This window comes from Triticum aestivum, chromosome 1A (assembly GCF_018294505.1).
Source record: "Triticum aestivum cultivar Chinese Spring chromosome 1A, IWGSC CS RefSeq v2.1, whole genome shotgun sequence".
In the NCBI taxonomy this organism is placed as follows: Eukaryota; Viridiplantae; Streptophyta; class Magnoliopsida; order Poales; family Poaceae; genus Triticum; species Triticum aestivum.
In genome coordinates, this window is record NC_057794.1 from 103999085 (window position 1) to 104025187 (window position 26103).

General features: G+C 46.0%; 1 pseudogene; it reads left to right on the top strand.

Moving 5' to 3' along the window:
- Nucleotides 1–3628: 3628 nt before the first annotated feature.
- On the top strand, nt 3629–9331 carry LOC123038897 (uncharacterized; annotated as a pseudogene).
- The last annotated feature ends 16772 nt before the right edge of the window (nt 9332–26103 follow it).

Consider the following 26103-nt stretch of genomic DNA (forward strand, 5'->3'; position numbering starts at 1 on the left):
CCCCAAAAATGATATAAAGTTGCTATAAAATGATTGTAAAATATCCAAGAATGATAATATAACAACATGGAATAATCAAAATTATAGATACGGTTGAGACATATCAATGCGCAGATGCATTTCACCGACATGATGACGGAAGAGCGGGAGACGACGTTACGACAAGCATCGGAGGACCGAAGGGACAACTATTGACTCCTCGACGAACACTGGCTTGCGGAGGAACAAATCGCCGGCGACCAGGAGAACGACAATGTCGTCATGGTTATTGTAGCACGCAGTCTGGGATTCCTGGACGAGCAGCGGGCGGTCTGGGATTCCTAGACGAGCAGCGGGCGTTGTTTCTGTCCTACCGCGGTGCTCACGAGATCCGCCATGATTGATGGCGGCTGTGCGTCCCGCGGGCGGAGAAAGAACCTTTGTTTGCGGGCATCGATGCAACCACGAAGGAATTTGACGACGAGATCGAGGACGCCACCAACGCAACTACCGTTCGTGCGCCGCCGCCATGATGACTAGGCTGACATGTCCACGACTGCCGTCATCGATAGCAAGGAACTGTGGAACATGGGCGACCATTGTCGCTTGGGTCGTTAGAAGGCCCACCGCCTTGCCGGGCCTCACAACCTGTGAGCCTGTCCGCAACTTCGCGGAGGCGAAGGCCATTATTCCCCCCTTCTGCTGAAGTTTCATTTCCCGGGGTTCACGACTGTCGGGTGAGCTTTCTGCTGGACATAGGGAAGACATGTTGTGGGAAAGGGGCCATGTCGTGGTCGACGATCATTTAGACTAGGTTAGTCCGCTAAGGTTTAGTTGAAATGTGTCGAAAATCTAATGAATGTGCTCCGATATAGATGAAAAACATCTGGTTTGCATGTAATTCACCGGGGTTGTTAAAATCTTCTTTGAAATGTATGCCGACATGGTTGGATGGCCGGCTCCCGTATCACTGTCCGTAAAAGTGACCGTACGCGTCCACGGACGAATACAATATCTGTTTTAGCAACCAGCGTTGGAGACGCCCCGTGTATTAATATGTTCGAGATATTGGTGTTGAGGTAGCAAGACTTCTCTTGCTTAGGGGTTTCACGTTGTTTGTTTCAGATATCCAGTTTAAGATATGAATTTCATCAATACATGTCTTTTGTTTATGTCTTGAGGTAAATACACCCGAAGTCATAGAACTTGCACGCGATGGTCAGTTTGGTGCACAAACTTGTAAAATACATGTTTCCGGTCATCAAACTTGTACAAGCGTTCATATACGATCACATTTCATGTACACGGACGTATCCATGGGCTATGTGGCATTCTAGTGTGGCCAAGGCCCATTGTCATCCGCTGTAGCATGTAGATCTGCAGAGAAGCCTTTGGCTTTTTTTATTTTCGTATTAAGCCCCTAAAAATAAAATGAAAAAACAAGCGATGTGGGGTCTTGAAGCTGCAACGTGCCCTAGTAGTCATATGTGGACAACAACCAGACTACCGATCATTCATGTCTATGTAGCATGACTAATTTCTGTATCATATAAACATTGACTGAAAATAATTTTTACAAGAAATGTAACACGGAAACAATGAGCACCGTGGCTCGACCATGTGACCTTGTGCTCAAGGTTAACTAACATTACCACTCAACACAACACGTCCAGATGTAAGAAAACGATTTATATTCTTGCGTTTGTGACATTCAAAAAATATTTATGTGTTACAAAAAAGGTACGCGGCATTTTAAAAAGTTTCAAAAACTTGTATTTGGAAAAATGTTAATCAACACAACACGTCCATATTAACATTTTTTCAAATACAAGTTTTGAAACTTATGTGTATTGAAACATATACTCCATGTGATACATATATCTTTTGATGTTTTAAATACTCCAGTATACATCTATGTTTTGATACACATATATTTTAAATACTCCAGTATACATCTATGTTTGGAGTATTTAAAAAATATATGCTTAATACTTTTTAAGTGTATGATTGGCATTTTTTCAAATACAAGTTTTGAAACTTTTTTCAACTATGTTTTTAACATTTTCGGATGGTACGAAATATTTTAAAGCTACACAAACTGTTTTATACATTGTATAGGCATTTAAAAAATGTCATGACCAGTTTTTTTGGAATGCATGAACATTTCTAAAATGCAACGTATCATTTTTAATTACACAAATGTGGTTTACAATGTTTATTTTTTTAAATGTCACACACCTTTTTTGTAACACATAAACATTTATTAAATATCACAAACACAATAATATAATATATTTTTCTTACATAGAACAAGAAGGAATAACAACATGAAAAATATTTATCCCATTTGATATGTTGTGTTGTCGAAGCTCGGTGGTAATCTTAGTTAACGTTGACCACGAGGTCACATAGTCGAGCCATGGTGCTCCCTTTTTTGGGGTTACTTTTCTTGCAAAATTGATTTTTCAACCGTGTTTATATGATATAAAAACTATTCGTGCTATCTAGACATGAATGGTCGTTGGTTTGGTGGTTGTTAACCCAAGCTTAGTAGGGGCACGTCCCTAGTTTGTAACCGAACCATCCGTTATTTTTCCATTTTATTTTAGGGGCTTTATACGTAAATAAAAATCATTTTATTTTAGGGGCTTAATAAGTTAAAAAATAGGTGCATAATACGTAAATAAAGAAAAAGCCTACAGATCTACCATGCGTGGTGGGCTTACAGTGGGCCCTGGCCATGCTGGCATGCCACATAGGCCACGGATACGTCTGCGTATATGAAATGTGACCGTATATGAACGTTTGTGCAAGTTTGATGATCAGAAACACGTATTTTACAACTTTATGCACCAAACTGACCGTCACGTGCAAGTTCTATGACTCCTGGTGTATTTACCTTTTATGTCTTTAATGTATTTGTCCCCTTCGTATTTTGTGCTCAATTAATTTTTGATCATATAAGTTTTATGTTGCAAAACTTACATTGTTGGATTCATCTTTGAAACAAGATTTCCAATACTACTATTTTCGTGATATTTAACTTATTTTTTGTTAACGAAAGATTAAAGTTCGACCCAAAATAGGAGTGGCTAATAAAGCCGAATGTAGTAGTACTAGATGAACCAAACCACTTGTCTTTAGGGCATCTCCAATGATTGTAAGATAGTTGTTGATAAATTTTGCCACATAAGACTTTTTATGATGTGTCATACAATAAATGAAGGAAAAAAGAAATGTTGTATGTACATGAACCAACACCCTTTGCACAAACTCCAATGTAGAATAAGAGAGCACCTTATTTATTATGTCACATCCTATTGGGCAAACTATATACAACCCATTGAAGTTGTTGTATGTTAAGGTGTTGGAGATGCCCTTATATGTGTTGTCGCCCACGTGTCAGCCAACGCTTCGCATCGCCAGTTCGCCACCACCATCTGGGGCCCTGAGGACGCACGCGCCCACATGTCAGTGAGCGGGACCAAAAACGGATAACTCCGTTCTCTCCGTCGGAAACAGAATGGCCGCCGTCAGTCCCTCTACAGCCAGGCCCCCTCTCTCCCGCTCCGAGCGCGGTCCCACGCGGGCGCCCCACATGTCAGTGACAGCGAAACAAGCCAGATGGCGCCTGCCAGCGTACTTGCACAGCACCGCCGCATCCGCACCGCACTGGCCTCTTCCCCTCCCACGCTTCCTTTTCCCGCTTTTCGCTTCCGCTCCTCCTCCTCGCCGCCCCCGCCTCCGTCCCGCCCGCTAGGGTTTCCGCCTCGGCCGCCGACGACGAAGGCCAGCGGGTGCACGCCGCCTCAGTGCCGGTGAGCTCTCTCGTATAACCCGTACCGCGTGCTGCTCGCTTGCTGGGGCTGGTCGTGTCCGTTTCCGCTTCGGGTGTACGGTGAACGTACGGCGCAGCGAGGGTTTTGTCCCGCGGTGGCGTGCTCCGATCATGTGCGACGGGGGTTCGGTGCCGGCGAGCGAGCTCTCTCGCCCGGCTCGAACCCCTTCTCCGCGCTGCTTTGCCGTACGGTTTTCTGCTCGCTGGCTGGAGGCAGGGGTTTTTGGGGTTTCTGCATTCGGTGCTGTAGAGAAGGTTTGGTTTCGCGGTGGTGCGGTCGGATCGTGTGCCCCGGGGTTGGGGGAGTTTCCGCGGATCGGTGTCGAACGATCTAGGGTTTCGTGCTCTGCTTGGGTGGCCGTAGCGTAGCCTGGGCCCGTTGTACTGGTTCGGCTTGCCCGTTGGGGTGAAATGGAGGTGCATTTGTGATCAAGGGACTCCTTTTGCCGCTCGCTTGGCATTGTTTTATTGGGCTTATGAGAGAGAGGCGAATTGGGCTGTCAATTTTGCAATAACAAAGCCATGGCTCAATGTTTGGTTTTGCTCAAACAAATAAAGCTGAATGTTCGGTGTGCTGTGCTTTGCTGGTTGGCTGGTTCGATCCATGAGTTCGTTCTTGGGGTTTGTAGGAATAGAGGAAATGGGGGTGTGAAGAGTTTAGCTCTGCGCAGGCTCAGATTGATAGCATGCGGTTTAGCTAGCCACGTATAGGCGAGTTACACATGTTCGAATTGCCCTGGATTGGCGGTTACAATTATTGCAATTGCTTGTGTAGTTGCATAGCTAACTAAATGGACTTGTTGCAAATACCACTATCTTGTTTCTGTCATCGCACTGTTTGGGGGGTTTTGGGATGGGATTTTGCCCTGTGTTTGTTTGGGGTATAGCCTTTCACTTGTTTCCCAATGGTTTTGAAATGATGCAGCATTAGCAGGTTTTGGAGCAAGTTCTGTTTTACTTTTAATGGATGGATCGGAATTTTTTACTGTGGTTGTTAGGGATAGGCAAATGGGTCTGTCAATTTTGCAATGACCAATTCATAGCTGAATGTTTGGTGTGCTTTGCTGGTTGGCTGGTTTGATGCATGTGTTTGTTACTTTGTTCCATGTTTTTGTGTAGTTACATGGCTAACTAAATGGGCTTGCTGCAAATACCATGATCTTGTATTTCTGCTATTGCGCTGTTTGGGGGTTGTGCCTATGCTTGTTCGGGTATAGCTTTTCACTTGTTTCCCAATGGTTTTGAAATGATGCAACATTAGCAGGTTTTGGAGTTAATGAACTAAGTTCTGTTTTACTTTTAACGGATGGATCAGAACTACTGTTCAAAGGTCAATTTTTATTACCAAGCGATGCTAATAGATGATTCGGAATGTTGGAACTGTTGGTTGCATGGGTTGCCTTGTATGTTCAGAAGCTAATTTCCTAATTATGGTGATGAACTGATCGTGAGATGTTTCAGTTGTAGATCGCACCAGTGCCCGTCTTTCAGAGTGACTGCATTCGATGGATCTTGAGGCAAACTCTGAGCTCATATTTGGAGAGGAATTCTGCTTTCCTGCTAACGCAACTTACTATCCGACTCCATATGGTCCAACTGGTAATAGTTGATGACTTCTTAATTAAGTGATTAGTCTTGCTGGTTGAGTTGCATAGTTAATTACTTAATGTATCACCTGACTTTATTCTCTTGGTTGCAGGAATTACTCTGCCTGCTGAGTTGTATGAGCACCAGGCAATTTGGAGATGTGGTGATCAAGATCTACATTACTTGGTTAGTACTGCAGAAGTGCAAAATGCTAGTTTCGTTCTTGATTCAATTGTTCTCCAATGTGTTTGATTAGGTATGTACTTGTCCCTCGACAGGGCCAACAGGCTGAAGGCACATCATACTCGTATTATGTTGTCCCTGACTATGGGATTGCACATTCTCCCCGTGGCCCTTACCCTTCAGAACATTGTACTATAGCTGATGGCAGGTTTGCTAGATCCCGAGAGTATCTTGCTAAGACTGCTGACATCGCATGCCACCAACCAGTTCCTATACCCCACTATGATGTTCTTCCACCTGCTGCACAGTGGGGCCCAGCTAGCACGTCGCAAACTCTTACGTTCAATGATAGTCTGTTCATCCCCACTGATCAAGGCCAAAGTTTCCCTGCTGTTCCAAAAAAGGGTATTACATGGAATCCGTCTCTACAATCAACTAGTGTTTCTTCAAAGAAATTCGAAAACCATGCTATGCTATCAACAGTACAACTGCATAGTACAGATTCATGGAAGCAAAATCTAGCAGCTGGAAGTCGAACTATGGTACCTGCTAAACTTCACCGTGCTCTACAGGTATGCCAAATGCCCTCACACTTGTAATTGTTGAGTTATCCTTCTATTTATGTTAGTGTTAAACTTAAATAGCCAGGTCCTGTTAACGCCCTTATGCCTGTCATTCCATGTTGTAAGTACAACTGTACAAGCTAGTGGTTTTCTTTGGCCCTTCTATAGTAAACATTTATAAGAAGAGGTTACATAATATATTTGTAGTTGCAAGTCAAGTGTTGATAATTTTTACATTTATGACGGTAAATGCAGAAGAAATGCGCTTACTACCGGATGCATGTATTACTCATGCCCCGGTTGGACATTCTGATGCCATGACCATATCTTCCAAACCTCCGTTTCCATGTGCAAAAAAAAGCCATCTTATAATTTTCCATGCTTTGATGACAAAATCTCCTTATGGTTAGGCTTCACGGCACTCTCTACATGGGGGAGTTCCTCCTGTCAAGTCCTCGCCGCAGACTAATCCATCATACAACTATAATGCTTCACATGTTGGATCAGACCTCCGTAAGATGGCCATGGCTGAGAAATTCCAACCAAGCTCAAAGCCAAGAAGCCATGTAAATGGTTTAACTGGAAAGTTGAGTTCAGTGTGTTGGCCGAACTTAAGTAAAGAAAAACAGCCAAGAGGTTCGATGTCGTCAGAAATAGTTGCCACATCCTATACATCAAAGCTGCATATTGGCAATCCAGAGGGGAAAATCATCATTAAGACTGATCAATATAACAGAGACGATTTCGAGGTGGTGTATCCCAATGCAAAATTCTTTGTTATCAAGTCTTGGGGCGAGGCAAATGTTCACAAATCCATCAAATATGGTGTCTGGTCGAGTGGTCTTCAGGGAAACAAGAAGCTGGATAGTGCATTTAGAGATGCTCAAATGATAGCTGCAAGCAGTTCTACCTTGTGTCCAGTTTTTCTGTTCTTTTCGGTGAGTTTATGTTAATTTAAGGTGTATGGCCTGTTCTATTCTATTTCCTGTTTTTGATCTTGAATGCTGAACCTAAATCATTGTCCTAACAGGTCAATGAAAGTAACCATTTCTGTGGTGTTGCTGAGATGGTTGGTCCTGTTGATTTTCAAAAAGGAGGTAATAGCACCGGGAGTCCTCGAACTTGTCCAGGATGTGATGATCTAGTCCAAAACTTGCAAAAGCAAACTATTGCATCCCACAACTTGCATCCAATGTGCAAATTTAGTCCTAGCCAATCAGACCACGACAAGTGGAGCCTAGTCAGCAGAGCCGGTCAGCGCAGAACTTTTTGCAATTCCCCCCCTGGCCTTAGCACTAATGAACCCGCCTCCCCTCCCCTCCTCTCCTCTCCTCTCTTCTCTCCGCTCCACCCACTCCCCCCTCTGCTCCATCTCTGCTTCTCCGGCCAGGCCGTCGGCGGCGGCAGCAAGAACAGCCGCAATGTGGTGGGTGGTGGTGCTTAATTGCAGAATGGGCTTCAACTAATTAAGGCGCGAATTATTTTTGACGGTTGGAACGCTGTGTGCATGCTGTCAGGTGGAGGACGTGGGCGCGGTGCGGCTGTTCGTGCGCCTGCCGATCAACTCGGTGACGGACGGCGCGACGGTGAACACCGCCAGGGGCATCGAGGCCGGGATGCGCGCCGTGAAGCTCATGGGCGTGGACGGCGTGGAGCTGCAGGTGTTCTGGTCCGTGGTGCAGCCGGAGTCGCCAGACAAGTTCTCGTGGGCCGGGTACCGCGCCGTGGCCGATATGGCCCGCGACGAGGGCCTCAGCCTCCGCGTCTCCTCCGCGTCTCCCTCCGCATCCACGGTTCGCCGGGCGGCAGCGCCCCCAAGCTCCCGTCCTGGGTCGGCGCCGCCGCCGCCAAGGACCGCGACATCCTCTTCACCGACGGCGCCGGCGGGCGCCACGAGGACTGCCTCTCCTTCGCCGTCGACGAGCTCCCCGTGCTCGCCGGAATGCCCACCTCCAGCGCTACGAGGCCTTCTTCCGCAGCTTCGTCGACGCCTTCGATAACCTTTTCGAGTCCACCATCGCCGTGCGTAACTAACTAAAGATGCCATACCAATGCCTCCATTTTTGTCCTGCATTTTTTTCATTAAACTAGGGCCAATTGATGGTGCTCAGGACGTGACGGTGGGGCTGGGGCCGAACGGCGAGCTCCGGTACCCGTCGTACCCGCCGGGGAGCGACGTGACCCAGTTCATCGGCGTGGGCGAGTTCCAGTGCTACGACAAGTACATGCTGTCGCAGCTGAGGCAGCACGGGGAGGCGCTGGGCAACCCGATGTGGGGCCTCGCCGGCCCGCACGACGTGCCGCGGTACAACGAGTCGCCGGACTCGAGCGAGTTCTTCCGCGACCACGGCTCGTGCGACAGCCCCTACGGCGACTTCTTCCTCTCCTGGTACGCCGGGAAGCTCCTCAGCACGGCGACCGCGTCCTCGGCATGGCGAGCCGCGTGTTCGGCAGCAAGCCGGTGGAGCTCTCGGCCAAGGTGCCGTCCATGCACACGTTCATCGGCCCGGCATGGACGTGTGCATGAACAAGCAGCAACGGAACACGGGGTCCAGCCCGGACAAGCTGCTGGTGCAGATCAAGAACGCGTGTCGGCGGCACGGCGCGCGCATCGCCGGCGAGAACGCGTCGCTGGGTGATGACGCACACCAGCAGCTTCCCGCGGATCAAGAGCAACATCGTCACCGCGGAGCGGATGAGGCCGACCTTCTTCACCTAAAGGCGGATGGGGGCCGAGTTCTTCTCGCCGGAGCACTGGCCGCCCTTCATGGAGTTCGTGCGCAGCGTCGTCTGCGGCGAGTGGGACGAGGACGACGAGATGGCCGCCGCCGTCTCCAGCTACGACGAGGTGCCGCAGCCAGTTTGACACATTTTTCTTAATCATCCATCAGCCCAGATGAGATGAGATATGAGATATGATCCGATCCGGTTACTTTATTGGATCGAGAGTTCTGAATTTCATATTTTTCTTCATTTGATGAGGCTGCTGTATTATGGTTATACTGTCTCAAGATTAGTGCTAAGGCGAGGGGGGTAATTGCAAAATATGTTGCGCTGACCGGCTCTGCTGACTAGGCTCCATTTGTCGTGGTCTGATTGGCTAGGACTAAATTTGCACATTGGGTGCAAGTTGTGGGATGCAATAGTTTGCTTTTGCAAGTTTTGGACTAGATCATCACATCCTGGACAAGTTTCAGGACTCCCGATGCTATTACCTCTTCAAAAAGACATGGACTTTTGGAGCATGGATAGGTGGGTTGGAAGCTTTCCTGTGAGGTGGCACATTATAAAGAATATACCAAACGTCGCCTTGAAATGTATCTTGCTGCGGAACAATGAAGATAAGCCTGTCACCTCCAGCAAAAATACACAAGAGGCACGTTTCTGAGATATCTCACTAGTTTTCTTGCACAGAAAACAGCTGTAACTTAATAATGATTATTCACTCTGCATGTCTGTACATGTTTGTGTTGGTCTAATGTAGAGTTTGTTGTTTGCTTGCTACTCCCTCCGTACCAAAATAATTGAAGTTCTTGTCTTAAGTCAAGCTTTTTAAAGTTTTGACCAAGTTTAGAAAAATCTGCTAAGCTCTAGAATATCAAATGTATATATAATATGAAAATATATGTCATAATGAATCTAATGAAGCAACTTCGGTGTTGTAAATGTTGATATATTTTTACATAGACTTGATCAAACTTAATGAAGTTTGATTTGGGTCAAACTTGGAGCTTCAATTATTTCGGAACGGAGGGGGTATTTCGGTACTGGCCCTGCAAGCTGCTTTCACAAACAAACAGAAAATGAAAGCATGATGCTGAATCAATATGACTGGGTAGCTTCGTTTCTTTGGATGATGTATTCATCAATGAGAATTCATGGATAGCTTTGTTTTAAGCTTGGGGCGTATCTTTTACTGCCATTTCCCTTGATCTCACTCTGCAACCTCCCACTGTTTTACTTGCAGGTACACTATGTTCCCGGAACTAGTATGCTCAGGATCTTCAAAGGTTCAAAAACAAATGGATGTCTGCTTGATTGCTTCACAATGTATGAGGCGGAAGAAGCAAAATGCAGGATGTCCAAGCTTAGGCGTGATGCTCCACGTTTCATACGTGTCCCTAAGCTGTCTCTGCGCCATGCCTACGTTCCTCGGCAGCCCAAAGCTGACAGAATACTGATGGACAGAATTATCAGGGAGACGCACGATCTGGCAGGCAAGGGAATGCAGCAGAGCTCATGGGAAGAATCTGGGAACCTGGCTAGATATTCTGCCACGGCATCTGCACAGAAAGAAAACCGTAGCTATGGAAAACCGGCTCGTGAGGATGTGGTGAAAGCTGTAATATACCAGCAGCCCCTAGCTTCAAACATGCCGGCTGCTCCGGCTGGAGGACAACTAACCTGGGAGAAGGTTGAAGTCGGGCCAGTTGAAAAAGACCGCCCACAAATTGCTGCCAACATCTCATCAAAAGCACCTGAAGAGAATCCAACTGAAGTTAACAATGCCTTGGTGCACAGTGCATCATCATCAACTCCAGAGACGATTTATGAAGAAAAGAAGATCATTGGGGAACACTGTGCTCGAGCAGTCAGTCCTCCTATGAGTGAAGCCTGCTCAAGTTGCTTGATTGGTGATGTTCTGCGCATTGGTTCGATGCTGGTCCCGATGAAGATGCCCAACTAAAAGATTCGAAAACCTTCCTCCTGTCAGCCGGAGCCGTGGTCTTGCTCGTTGATAGGAGGGTTCTCTTTTGGGTTCTGACTTGCTTGGTAACCGTGGGAGTAAACGTTCTTCAGCTTAATATAAGTAGGGCAGCCTGGATTTTAGGCTCAGGGACAGAGGCTTTCATGCTTTTCAGGATCCTTTTTTGGGCCTACAGTCTACCGACTATCTGGAAAGGAAATATGCAAGTAGTGATGCGTTAAATTAAACCTCTTGGTAACGATGCACGAACTTTCTGTTGCTCTTTTGTTGTGTTAAATTAAATGGTATTACTATGCTGCTATTTATTTCTGTTGCTCATTGAGGTTTTCCCCAGTAAATTTATTTCAACTTTGTCCGACCCGTTTTTTCTACTCGATTCCATCAAATATCTAGTATCCTTGAGTCCTGTTGGGTTGTGTGTGCATGCATCATGGAGCTAGCTGTCAGTGAGAACTTGGATTAGGTTGGTTGGTGGTGCATTTTGTACAATATTAAGCCTGCATGCTCTAGGAAGGTAGTGTCAACCACCTAACCTAAAGATGCAGCATTCTCTTTTCTTGTGCTGGTGACTATCATCGTCTTTGGTCGAACCACCGCTCATGAATGAGAAAACAATGCTAGCATCTGGCAGGTTTTCATTATCTATGCATCTCTGTGCTGTGCGTACGCATCTATCCAACCTTGTACTACAACTTAACCTGGGTTAAACAACCACACAAAAGCTGAAACCATCCATCAAGTGCCAACCACTCTTGTAGCACCAATTACCAAACCTGGTTCCAATTTGCAGGCACGAACAGAGCGTTCATTAGGTGCTAACGAACTGGACTGAGATAGATGGATCGATGATCCATCCGGCAATGCCGTTGGGACGTTGCTTTACAGGTTAATGAATTATCTGGTCAGGTTCTCTTTGTTTTGAGTCGTATTGTATCCGGGCGTGAAAGCGCTCAAGGCTGTCACGCTTTTCCTACTACTGATCTGCTTTGCTCACTGCCACCAACTGCTACCACCATCGCCATGATGCGGTAATATGTTACTGGTACTGGCTTTTCGGCAACCTCATCATGACCTTTTTTTTCCACGTAAATAATGTCAGCTGACGCCTGTGCATGGTTGAGGAGCTTTCAGTTGTTCATACGCCCCGTGCTGCACACACACACACACACTCGAGAGAGAGAGAGAGAGAGAGAGAGAGAGAGAGAGAGAGAGAGAGAGAGGAAGCTGCGCACCACAGCACATGCCAACATTCTAGCTTTTCTGTCGAGGGTTGGCAACATACTTGTTCCTTTATGAGCACCGCAATCATTTCCTTTCTTTTTCCCGAGTTGCCAGATCCGATAATAAGCCGCCGACAAACGAGGCAGAAAATTTTGGCACACCAGGAAATCGTTAAACATGGCCTCCTTCCCAATTTTGCTCTTCAGATGGTGTGCCACGGGTAGCTCCCTGCACTGCACTGCGCGGGCGTCGCGTGCGCTCAAGGTCATCGATCGACAATAGTCTCTCTCACCTCGTCCTCCACACCGGACGTACGGCCGGGCGCTTCCTCTGCCGCGGTTGCACGCTACCGACCTGCCGGTGCGCCGTCGCGGTCGCGGCCGCGGCTTCGCAAAGGGAGCCGACGGAGGAAGAAAGCCAACAACATCCCACCAAACACGAACGACCTCACTTGGCCTCCTTGACCACCACCGCCGATCCACCAGACACCGGCGTTCTTCCATACGTCAATGACAAGTGACGACAACGACTAAAGCGCGCCCTTTGTGTGCGTTCCACTTTCCGCTGAACCGACGATGCCACTCGCACTCGCTCGGCGGTGGTCACTGCAGTGCGCTCGTACAAAGAAAGGCAACGGACGCCTGTGGATCATAATTCTCCCGTCACCTCTTTCAACAGAAACGGTACCCCCGTCGACTCTGAATCACAATTCTCCCGTCACCTTTATATTTAGAAAAATACATGTACAACTATTCAACTCTAGTGAAAAAAAAGGATCACTGAGTCCAACCTCATATTTTTTTCTTTATTTCAATGGCAACGATGGCACACACACCTATTTATATTTAGAAAAATACATATACGACTTTATGTGATGCAACAAAACATCTATTACAAATCCTCGCAACATACTACCATGACATACAAAGAAAAAAAAGACCATGGCCCCCGCATCGCTCTCCCGGGATGACACGTGCGGCGCCTCCGCCTCCACCTCAGGGACCCCTCCTCCCCGTCCCTCTTCCCAGCCGGAGTCGGCGGGCAAGGCCTCGTGCGGCTACTGGCGGGGGCGGGGTCGTCTTCATCCACCCTCAGTTACCCTAGGGCTTCTTCAACCCTTGCTAGATGTGGCGTCACCGAGCATTAGTACTCCACTGCCACTAGTCTGCTCGTCGGCCTGGGGAGGGGTGGACGAGGGTAGGAGGTCCAAAGGCCATCTCGTCCTTCTCTTGGACAGGGAGAGCAACTCGGTGCTGCCCCTGACCAGATCTGGGGTAGGGCCTGGGTCGCCATCTGAAAGTGCAATTATCCCAAGGTGGTTTTGGTAATTCATAACAACATATAGCTCATTGAGCTAATGCTATTCCAAGATGACTATTTCAGGAAAGCTCAATGATTGGCATGTCATGGATGTGAAAGTGGAACCCTCAAAATGCTAAGGACAAATGATTGGCTCAAGCTCAAAAGCTCAAGACTCTTCATTTTATATTTTAGTGATCCAAGATTACATTGAGTCTTTAGGAAAAGCCAATACTATCAAGGAGGGATGAGGTGTTGCTTAACGAGCCTCTTGCTTCATGTGCTTAGTGATATGCTCCAAAACCCTCAACTACTTTCCCATATCCACATATGACCTAAACCCTAAGCCAAACTCGGTCCTACCGATTCTTTCTATCCGGCGCCACCGAGTTTCACTTGTCATAAGCCACTGCCAAACCCTAGCAATTCGGTTCTACCGATAGGGATCTCGGTCTCACCGAGATGGGATTGCAAACTCTCTGTTTTCCTTTCGTAACTTTTCGGTCTCACCGAAACAGCGAATCGGTCCCACCGAGATTGCAGTGTAAACTCTTTGTTTCCTTTTTGTAACTTTTCGGTCTCACCGAAAGAGCAAATCGGTCCCACCGAGTTTACCTGACCAACTCTCTGGTTAGCTTATTACCAAACTCGGTCTCACCGAGTTTGTGTAATCGGTCTCACTGAGATTACGTTATGCCCAAACCCTAACCATATCGGTCCTACCGAGTTGCATGTCAGTCCCACTGAAAATCTCTAACGGTCACTAGGTTTACCTTTTCGGTCCGACCGAGTTTGTTGATTCGGTCCCACCGAGATTGGAAAACTGTGTGTAATGGTTGGATTTTGTGTGGAGGCTATATATACCCCTCCACCTCCTCTTCATTCGAGGAGAGAGCCATCAGAACACATACACAATTCCAACTCATATGTTCTGAGAGAGAACCACCTACTCATGTGTTGAGACCAAGATATTCCATTCCTACCATATGAATCTTGATCTCTAGCCTTTCCCAAGTTGCTTTCCACTCAAATCTTCTTTCCATAAAATCCAAATCCTATGAGAGAGAGTTGAGTGTTGGGGAGACTATCATTTGAAGCACAAGAGCAAGGAGTTCATCATCACACACCATTTGTTACTTCTTGGAGAGTGGTGTCTCCTAGATTGGCTAGGTGTTACTTGGGAGCCTCCGACAAGATTGTGGAGTTGAACCAAGGAGTTTGTAAGGGCAAGGAGATCGCCTACTTCGTGAAGATCTACCGCTAGTGAGGCAAGTCCTTCGTGGGCGATGACCATGGTGGGATAGACAAGGTTGCTTCTTCGTGGACCCTTCGTGGGTGGTTGCTTCTTCGTGGACCCTTCGTGGGTGGAGCCCTCCGTGGACTCGCGCAACCATTACCCTTCGTGGGTGGAGCCCTCCGTGGACTCGCGCAACCGTTACCCTTCGTGGGTTGAAGTCTCCATCAACGTGGATGTAGGATAGCACCACCTATCCGAACCACGGGAAAAACATCCGTGTCTCCAATTGCGTTTGAATTCTCCAAACCCTTCCCTTTACATTCTTGCAAGTTGCATGCTTTACTTTCCGCTGCCAATATACTCTTTGCATGCTTGCTTGAATTGTGTGATGATTGCTTGACTTGTCCTACAATAGCTAAAATCTGCCAAGAACTAAAATTGGGAAAAGGTTAAGTTTTTATTTGGTCAAGTAGTCTAATCACCCCCCCTCTAGACATACTTTCGATCCTACAAGTGGTATCAGAGCTTTGGTCTCCATTTGCTTTTGATCTCCATAGCTTTTGGTGGTCATAGCCTTGGTTTCACAACCTAGGAGAGTATGGCGTCTAGCGAGGGAAATTATCACCGTAGAGGTCCTTACTTTGATGGTACTAATTTTGCTAGTTGGAAGCATAAAATGAAAATGCATATTCTTGGACATAACCCCGCCGTTTGGGCTATTGTGTGTGTTGGTTTGCAAGGTGACTTCTTTGATGGGAAAGAACCAAACCGTGAAGCTACCGCGGATGAGTTGAAGATGTTGCAATACAATGCTCAGGCTTGTGATATTCTCTTCAACGGATTGTGCCCCGAAGAATTCAACAAAATCAGCCGTCTTGAGAATGCAAAGGAAATTTGGGACACTTTGATTGATATGCACGAAGGTACCGACTCCGTCAAGGAATCCAAGTTGGATGTGCTTCAAAGTCAACTTGACAAGTTCAAAATGAAGGATGGTGAAGGTGTCGCTGAAATGTACTCTAGGCTTGCTCTCATCACAAATGAGATTGCCGGCTTAGGAAGTGAAGAGATGACTGATAGATTCATCATCAAGAAGATTCTAAGAGCCTTGGATGGAAAATATGATACCGTGTGCACATTGATCCAAATGATGCCCAATTACAAAGATCTCAAGCCAACGGAGGTGATTGGAAGAATAGTTGCTCATGAGATGTCACTTAAGGATAAAGAGGAACTTCACAACAAATCAAGTGGTGCCTACAAAGCCTCATGTGAAGCCCCTACATCATCAAGTGAGAAACAAAACTTCAATGAAGAATTGAGCTTAATGGTGAAGAACTTCAACAAGTTCTACAAGAGTAGAAGCAAAATAGAAGCTTCAAGTCAAGGTCCTACAATGACAAAAGATCTTCTAGTCGAGAGCGAAACTGCTACAGTTGTGGAAGACCCGGACACTATTCCAATGAGTGTACGGCTCCCTACAAGAGAAGAGAAGATTCTCCAAAAAGAAGAAGCAAAGAATCACCACCAAGAGAGAGAAGGAGTAGAGATGATCGTTATGAACGAAGATACTCACGGAGAAGCAAGGATTCGGAAAGGAAGGAAAAATCATCAAGGAGCTACACAAAACGAAGACATCAAGCTCATGTTGGTGAATGGGTATCCGGCTCTGACTCCGACAGCCACTCCGAGAGAAGTTATCACTCCGACTCCGAAGATACTCAAGATGAAGGTGTTGCCGGTCTAGCACTTGTGTCAACCAACTCCTACGACATATTTGACTCACCAAATGAAGGAATTGGAAGATGCTTCATGGCCAAAGGTCCTAAGGTAACACACCCCGAGTATGTTGATTTCAATAGTGATGAAGATGACTTGTTAGGTGATGATTTGCTTGTTGACAACTCTAGTGATGAATACTATGATGAAACGTCAATTAATCATGCTAAGCAAGATAAAACGAATGACAATGATAAGGAGAAGATTGAGGCTCTAACTAAAGAACTAAACACTCTTAAGTTAGCTCATGAAACTATCTTCGAAGATCATCGAGAACTTTTAAGAGCTCATGAGAAATTACGCTTTGAAAAGCTCAATCTTGAGCAAGAGCATGAGTTCTTAAAAGCAATCAATGATGATCTTCCGCAAGAAAAGTTCTTCTTACATTGCCAAGCGTTTACTCTTATCCACTTACATGCCTCAAGTCAAGTCTAGTAACAAGAACAAGAAAGATTCTTCCTCTAGCAGTAACAATGATCATGCTAAATCCAATATTGTTGCTTCTAGTAGTTCTCTTGATTCCACTAATGATTCTCTTAGCCAAGTTACACTTGAGCAAGAAAATAGCTTATTGAAGGGAATTATAGAGAAAGGAGTGTACAAAAGCCTTGCCGGGAGTAAGCAATTCGAGGAAATTGTGCGCAAGCAAGGAACGCACCGGAAGAATCAAGGTGTTGGTTTTGAACGAAAATTCAATGCCAATGGAGTTGAGTGGGAAGAAGATCAATACCCCAAGACAAAGTTTGTTCCTCAACAAGAGAAGTATGATACTTCTTTCAAGGGGACACAAGCTCAAGATGATCTTCCACCACAAGACTACAAGCAAAAAGGCAAGGACAAGCTTCAAGAGGAAATTGATGCATTTGAAGAAGCTCCTAAGACCTTAGTCAAGTGGATTCCCAAGACTACTTCAAGTTCCACTTCATCAAGTACGACTACAACTCCAAGGATTCCCATCAAGATGGTGTGGATCCAAAAGAAGAAGAACTAGAGAGTTCTTGAGGGTGACTCCGCCAACATACTTCACTCTTATCATTTTGGCAAGAACAAGTGCAATCAACTTCCACATCTTGCACTAGTTCAAGGAGTCACAAACCCTCTTGTTGGTAAGACAAGGGACAAGGTAACCTAAAAGTTTTCATGGACATCATCTTGTGTGTGCATCACTCTATGTCTATGGATATCCTTGTTTGTTCCTTGTGGGACTAACCCATGTAGGTATTGAAAGTGCAATTCACTCAAATGGATAGCTCCAAGTGATCTACATCAACATTGAGCATCCACATCTTCAACATCTACATGAAGTCATCATCGACAAAACCCGAGGTTAGTTCATCCCTCTAAGGGGGGATATCACATCTAGGGGGAGCTTACTCTAAGACTTGAGCTAAAGCAACTCTAAAGATGTGAACACAGCAATGCTTTATGTAAAAGTGGTAACCCCACTTGAGCTTAAACGATGAGTATGACCTATGATCAAGTGTTCTCACTTGACTCCTAAGTCAATATACTCATATATAGATGACCTTGTCATCGCAAATTGCTTGATAGATGCTAGAATTGGTTGTGCATGCCTTGTCACATATTTCATTTGCCATCTTATTGTGTGAGCATGCTGGTTGCATATTTTACTCATTCGAGGACATCCACTTGTTGTTTTGATTGTTTGGTTTTATTTCCTTTTGCCAAGTGGATGGACAAGAATGCCTAAGAACCTCCTCTAGCTATCTATGCTTTTCTCGTCTCAAACTCTATTCATGCTACATCACAAAATTTGATCAAGTCAGATTCGAACCACTCTGTGTGAGGAGCGCTCGGAGTCCCCGATTCGTCATAGACTTAAACTTCCAAAACCTCTTTATGATTCTCGGTCTGACCGATACCCCACTTTCGGTCCTACCGAGATCATTAAGTTGATCTAGGTTTTCGATCTTGGTGCAACCGATTTGAACCATTCGGTCACACCGAGTTGCAACAACTGTATATAGTTTTGCATCTCGATGCCACCGAGTTGTTCCACTCGGTCACACCGACAGGGTCGGGCTATATATAGTCACGGGCAAAAATTTGGAAATTTCTCCGAACCCCTTCGCCCGCGCGATAGCCTGCTCTGCCAACTTGGTCTCCGGATCGTCTCCTCGCCGCCAGCCGCCTCCAGTCGCTGGTCTTCATCGCCGTCAACGGAAATTCAACCCCGTCGTTGCCGCCGTAGCGAGTCTCCGCCGAACTAGGGTATGGACTCGATCTTTGTGCTATTCCCCAATCCGATTCTTAGCACATTGTGATCATCATGATTCTTGCCACGCTTGTTAAACTTCTATCCAGTCAATGAACTCGTAGATTAGGTTTAATTCGAAAATTTTAGGGTTAGGTGTCCGCCAAAACCATCTCGGACCCACCGAGTTGAAAAACTCGGTCCCACCGATTTGGCTTATGCCATTGCACAAGTGAGACTCGGTCTGACCGAGAATTACTTATCGGTGAGACCGATTTTGGAACTCTGTGAAACCCTAGCAGTCTCGGTGCCACCGAACTGTGACTCGGTCTGACCGAGTTCACTAGTTTAGGTGCCAAAACTGCTTCGGTATCACCGAGTTTAGAAATCGGTAGATCCGAGATGCTTTCAGTGGGAAACTAAAACTAAGTTTTTGAATTATTCTTTTGCAAAAATCTCTACATTTTGTGATGCTTATCCACTCTATCTCATCTATAACCTATTCACAGGGTCAGCAGTCAGAGTTTGCATCATGTCAGACCAAAGTGATAGCCAGAACTTGTCAGAGCAGCAAGTGCAGATGAGTGAGGGCACTAGTCCCTCAAGTTCCTCAGATGATGGCAGCAGGAGCACCCCTAGCAATCTGCCTAAAGCTGCCACAAGACAAAGAAAGAAGAGAACCTCAGACTCAGAAGATGAGGATTATGTGGCAGAAGAGGAAGCAACTTCCATGAGAGTTGAGCCAGCATAGGGCATAAAACCAGGGATGAAGATCAAAAGGCCAGCAGGCAGGCAGCCTATGTCAAAGGCCAGAGCTTCAACTGAGAAGCCCACTCCCATTGAGCCAGTTGCTGCTGAAGACAAGAAGAGGAAAGAAAGGGTGAAGAAAACTTTAGCCAGAGTGCTTGGCATGCTTCCATCATGGAAGATGAGGAGGAAGAAGAAGAGGTAGCTGCACCAGCACCTAAGGCACCCAAGCTGATGGGTGATGCCATAAGAACAGGGGCAACTGCTTCCAAGGCCAAGCCAGCTCCAAAGCCAAAGCCAAAGAGGAACACAAGAAGCATCCCAGCTACTGAGAAGAACAAGGCCCCAGTGCCTGAAGCTGCAGAAGAAGAAGAAGAAGAGAATGTTCTTAGAAAGCTCAAGCCCAAGATCCCAGACCACAACGATGCTCATCCTGTGGCTGAGGATATGAAACTCAGGAGAGATTCAGGGCTCCGGAAGTGGAGAGAAGAAGACCCGTATGCTTCAAGGAGAAGGACTGCAGTTGACTACAGGTTTCACACCAAGGAGCTGCAAGACTTTTATGAGACAGTGCTGCTAGACAAGAAGCCAATTGTCTGTGATATGAGATGGGTTGATTGGCAATACATCAAGGACAACGAAGAGTACTACCCTGGAGTGCAGGACAGCTTCAAGGCATGTGGAGTAGAGGACTTTGTTGGGCAGAAGCTCACAAAGTGGAACGAGGAACTCATCATGCAGTTCTACTCCACAGCCCATTTCTATCCAGATGGCAGGATTATATGGATGTCAGAGGGTATGAGGTACCAGTCTACAGTTGCTGAATGGGCTCAGCTGATTAATGCCCCAGAAGAGCATGACGATGACTTGGACATTTATGCCAAGAAGAAGATGGACCACAACTCAATGTCAAACATGTACAAGGAGATTCCAAATGAAGCACTTGATACGTTCAAGTTTGGCTCAGTACACTATCTTCTGTCAGGGCTGCCAACCATCAACTGGATTCTTAGGCACACCCTATTGCCCAAGTCTGGAGATCACAAGATGATCAGGGGCCACGCGATCAACTTGCTTCATATCTTTGACGTGCCACAGAAATTCAAAGTCATGAGCCTTATGATTGAAACAATCAAGAGGACAGCAGCATACCAGAAGAGGAGCTGTGGATATGCCCCACAGATTCAGGAGCTCATCAACTCTAAGATGGGCACCGGGATATACTTATTGGACAAGGAACACCTGTCCATCCGTCCAGATTTTGAAGATAATCAAGTGGTCATGACTGAGAATGAGCCATCATCTGCCCAAGCACAAGCCAAGAAGGAGAAGGCGAGGAAGGAGAAAGCTGCCAAGATGCCTACTCAAGAGGAGGCATCTGAATATTTCCTGAAAACCAAACAAGAGCAGCTTGGTTACTTGATTGCATCCACCCTGCGGATTGAGCAAGGACTAGCTACCCTAACTCAGAACCAGGCAAGCTTACAGAGGATCATGGAACAAAAGTTCTATGACTTGGATGTCAAAGTGACAGAGATTCAGACTGCAGTGGAGCAGCTCCAGGATGACATGCAGGAGAGGAGAGGCAAGACTACAACTGATGCCTTTGCCAGAGTGCCACGAGGTCCGAGGTCGTCTGTAGTGCCAGTTGCTGACCGCAGAGCCACCACGTCTGCACCAGCTACAGCCTCAGTTCCACCAGCTCCAGCGTCCACTTCAGCCTCGACTCCGACCACGTCTACAGAAGGCTTCGTCCTTGGAGTGCTCCGGACTCCACCACCACCTGAAGATCAAGCCTGAGTGTCGACTTAGCACTATGCATTTTCTAGGAACTTTTTGGTAACTTGTTGCCAAAGGGGGAGAAAATGTATAGATCATAGGCTTCGAGAGAGAGTGTTGCTTTTATTCTCTCTTGTTTTATTTGGTGTTTTTTTTCGAACTTTGTTTGCTTTTGTGTGAGATACTATGTCTTTGCTCGTGAGACATTGATGATCATGTGTTTGATCATAAGCTACACTTAATGTTTGCTTAATATTATCATCTTATCTATCTTATGTGATCATTCACTATTCTTGGTGATGAGTGCATGTATTTCATTCTTATCATTTTAAGCGCTCCACCAAGATGTATGTGACATGGAAGAGTAACCCATGACTCTAACTCTTTGTGCATTTGCAGTCCAAAGCAAATTTTAAATATGCACAAATTTAGGGGGAGCTCTTACTTGTCACATACTTCTCAAAGCGATGATATATTTCATGCTTATTATCATTTGTCGAAGCTTTGATCTATATGTTGTCATCAATTACCAAAAAGGGGGAGATTGAAAGTGCAACTATCCCTAGGTGGTTTTGGTAATTCATAACAACATATAGCTCATTGAGCTAATGCTATTCCAAGATGACTATTTCAGGAAAGCTCAATGATTGGCATGGCATGGATGTGAAAGTGGAACCCTCAAAATGCTAAGGACAAAGGATTGGCTCAAGCTCAAAAGCTCAAGACTCTTCATTTTATATTTTAGTGATCCAAGATCACATTGAGTCTTTAGGAAAAGCCAATACTATCAAGGAGGGATGAGGTGTTGCTTAACGAGCCTCTTGCTTCATGTGCTTAGTGATATGCTCCAAAACCCTCAACTACTTTCCCATATCCACATATGACCTAAACCCTAAGCCAAACTCGGTCCTACCGATTCTTTCTATCCGGCGCCACCGAGTTTCACTTGTCATAAGCCACTGCCAAACCCTAGCAATTCGGTTCTACCGATAGGGATCTCGGTCTCACCGAGATGGGATTGCAAACTCTCTGTTTCCCTTTCAAAACTTTTCGGTCTCACCGAAAGAGCGAATCTGTCCCACCGAGATTGCAGTGTAAACTCTTTGTTTCCTTTTTGTAACTTTTCGGTCTCACCGAAAGAGCAAATCGGTCCCACCGAGTTTACCTGACCAACTCTCTGGTTAGCTTATTACCAAACTCGGTCTCACCGAGTTTGTGTAATCGGTCTCACCGAGATTACGTTATGCCCAAACCCTAACCATATCGGTCCTACCGAGTTGCATGTCAGTCCCACCAAAAATCTCTAACGGTCACTAGGTTTACCTTTTCGGTCCGACCGAGTTTGTTGATTCGGTCCCACCGAGATTGGAAAACTGTGTGTAAGGGTTGGATTTTGTGTGGAGGCTATATATACCCCTCCACCTCCTCTTCATTTAGAGAGAGAGCCATCAGAACACATACACAATTCCAACTCATATGTTCTGAGAGAGAACCACCTACTCATGTGTTGAGACCAAGATATTCCATTCCTACCATATGAATCTTGATCTCTAGCCTTCCCCAAGTTGCTTTCCACTCAAATCTTCTTTCCACAAAATCCAAATCCTATGAGAGAGAGTTGAGTGTTGGGGAGACTATCATTTGAAGCACAAGAGCAAGGAGTTCATCATCAACACACCATTTGTTACTTCTTGGAGAGTGGTGTCTCCTAGATTGGCTAGGTGTTATTTGGGAGCCTCCGACAAGATTGTGGAGTTGAACCAAGGAGTTTGTAAGGGAAAGGAGATCGCCTACTTCGTGAAGATCTACCGCTAGTGAGGCAAGTCCTTCGTGGGCGATGGCCATGGTGGGATAGACAAGGTTGCTTCTTCGTGGACCCTTCGTGGGTGGTTGCTTCTTCGTGGACTCTTCATGGGTGGAGCCCTCCGTGGACTCGCGCAATCATTACCCTTCGTGGGTGGAGCCCTCCGTGGACTCGCGCAACCGTTACCCTTCGTGGGTTGAAGTCTCCATCAACGTGGATGTAGGATAGCACCACCTATCCAAACCACGGGAAAAACATCCGTGTCTCCAATTGCGTTTGAATTCTCCAAACCCTTCCCTTTACATTCTTGCAAGTTGCATGCTTTACTTTCCGCTGCCAATATACTCTTTGCATGCTTACTTGAATTGTGTGATGATTGCTTGACTTGTCCTACAATAGCTAAAATCTGCCAAGAACTAAAATTGGGAAAAGGTTAAGTTTTTATTTGGTCAAGTAGTCTAATCACCCCCCCTCTAGACATACTTTCGATCCTACACCATCCCGGGTAGGGGTGGCCGTGGCCATGCTCATCGGGAGCTGACAGTGCTCAGCGAGGAAGGGGGCACTTGGTGGTGCAACGACGTGGATCAGTCCCAATCCAGCATTTGGCTGAGTTGATCCGGAGTGTAATCTATGGACGGCTTGATGTAGATGTTAGAATTGTGTCGAATATTTTGTACAAGGTAGGTTACAGTTAGACTATGAGTCGTACGGTGTGTAGATAGGATAGAGAGTCGTGTCCTAATAGGACACTACTATCCTAGGCCTCTTATATAATGAGAGGGTAGACACACGATATAACCTATGCCAACATAATAGCACATGCACGAGGGGGAGCCGGCGGCGTGTGCCAGCACCCGGACGGCTGGGGTGCGATATTGTAGCGTGTCATCGGAAGGAGCGCCCGTAGTCAAGCCCCGGGGATGTAGCCATATCGGTGAACCTTGTTAACAAATCTTGGTGCCATGCTTGTATGATTGCTTGGTCTTCGATAGATTAACTGTGCGTCTCAGATTTATTCTAACAGTAGATGGCATGGATGTGCGGCGACATCAATGGATCTTCTGGCCAATCGGTAGTCTTTGGTGGTGAAACATCTGTGGCCACTATCCCATCTAAAGGGTGCAGGTGACCCATCGACCTGCTTCGTCCTGATATGGCGGTTCTCGCTCGGGCCTGTAGGTGATGGTGTGGTCACGTGCTACTAGGTGATTACTAAGATGGGACCGAGGATCGCGGGTCTTTAGATTCAAGCAACGACGAGTATGTTCTACTGCCTAATACTGTTGCCACGAACAAGGAGGGGAGAGCAGGTGGACGGCATGGGACTGCCAGAGCATCTTGAATTGGGATTTAGGGTTGCTTACAACTTTCCTCCTTTAATCTCCATTGCAAAATGTGGCAGCGACCTTTGTTGTTTAGAGCTGTTAGTGACGGCCGGCTCTTGTCGTGGCTCGACTGCTGCTTGTGCGAGCATGATATTCATTGTGTGGCATCTCACGTCATACCGTGCTATGCATGTAGTTGTCGGAATCATGGAAGGTGGTGGCGACTGGATGATTTGATTTGGTGATGCTTCTCAAGTATCGGTCTCGAGCTCCGGGGTGAAAACCCAAGGTTTGGCCCTTATTGGCCATATCTGGAAATGGTGATGTTTCTTATTACTTTGTTGAAGGCATTGTTGAACTGTTTCTTCAAGGTGCAAAGCCATGATCTGGCCTTCGGTGGTTAGATCCAGCAATGGTGACACTTGATCTCCGTTCCCTTCCTGAAGGCGTTGTTGTTGGACAATCCTTCTCGCTGTACTGGCGATGTCAAGAGATGGTTGGTGAGGATATGTTTGTTGTTGTAGATTATTGATCATTGTTTTGATTGCTTAAGAGATTTTGTTTTAAAATTTACTCCACCAAAGCATGGCTTCGTTGTTGACTTTGCAAGTTGCCAATGTGATTTTTGTGTGGCCGTGCGGTGTTTGGCTATGTGCATCCTAACTATACAGAGGACGGGTGTGTGTTCATTCCGTTTGTATCCCCTTGATGTTGTATTTGAGCTAATAAAGTCCACTCTTTGTCAAAAAATGACATATAGTTCATATGTTCTTCGTGAACCAACAGAGGCACAAAAACAAGATAAAAAGAGCTTCCCACCTGGAGGCAAGAGATTCTTGTAGTAGTTGGAGGAAAAAGAAGAAACACTATCACGCGAGTAATCCTCAGGTCATATAGTTAGGTGACGCAAGGGGAGGCTCCATGGCTCGGGTGGAGCAAGGGAGGGTAGCTAGCAGGTATCTCTGCTCATAGTATCCTCGTAGTGTGCCATTGTGCTCAAACAACCCGATAAAGAAGACCTGGGCCGCTGCCTCCTTGTCGCCCTCTGACTTGGACCACTCACCCTTCTCATCCTCGCCGTCTTCCTCGCCCGAGGCATGCATGGAGGATAACTCCCTCAAGGTGCAAAGGACGGCATGTTGTGAGTTGCTAACCCACAAGTACAGGCAATCACAGCAATCTTCGAGGGTAGTATTTCACCCAACTTTATTGATTCAACACAAGGGAAGTCAAAGAATATTTATGAGCCTTTGCAGTTGAGTTGTCAATTTAACCACATCTGGGAAATTATATTTCTGCAGCAAAGTGTTTACTAGCATAGTAGCAATAGTACTAGTAACAGTAATAGTAGCAGTTTGTGATGATTGTAACAGTAGCAACAACGAAAGTAACTTAGCAAAGACCAATGTGAGAAAAACGTAGGCATTGGATCAACGATGGATATTTGTGTTGGATGATATTCATCATATAACGGTCACAACCTAGAGCGATACACAATAGCTCCAATTCATCAATGTAATGTAGGCATGTATTTTGTATATAGTCATACATGCGTATAATAAAAACTTGCATGACATCTTTTGTCCTACCCTCCTGTGGCGGGGTCCATAAGGAAACTAAGGGATATTAAGGCCTCCTTTTAATAGAGAATCAGAACAAATCATTAACATATGGTGAATACATGAACTCTTCAAAATACAATCATCCCTAAAGAGTATCCCAACTATTGTCACTTTGGGGTCTACAGATCAGAACAGTAACAAGTGCATATAACTAGCATATAGGAACAAAAACTCAAATATATTCATGAAAACATAGAGGGTTCAGATCTGAAAT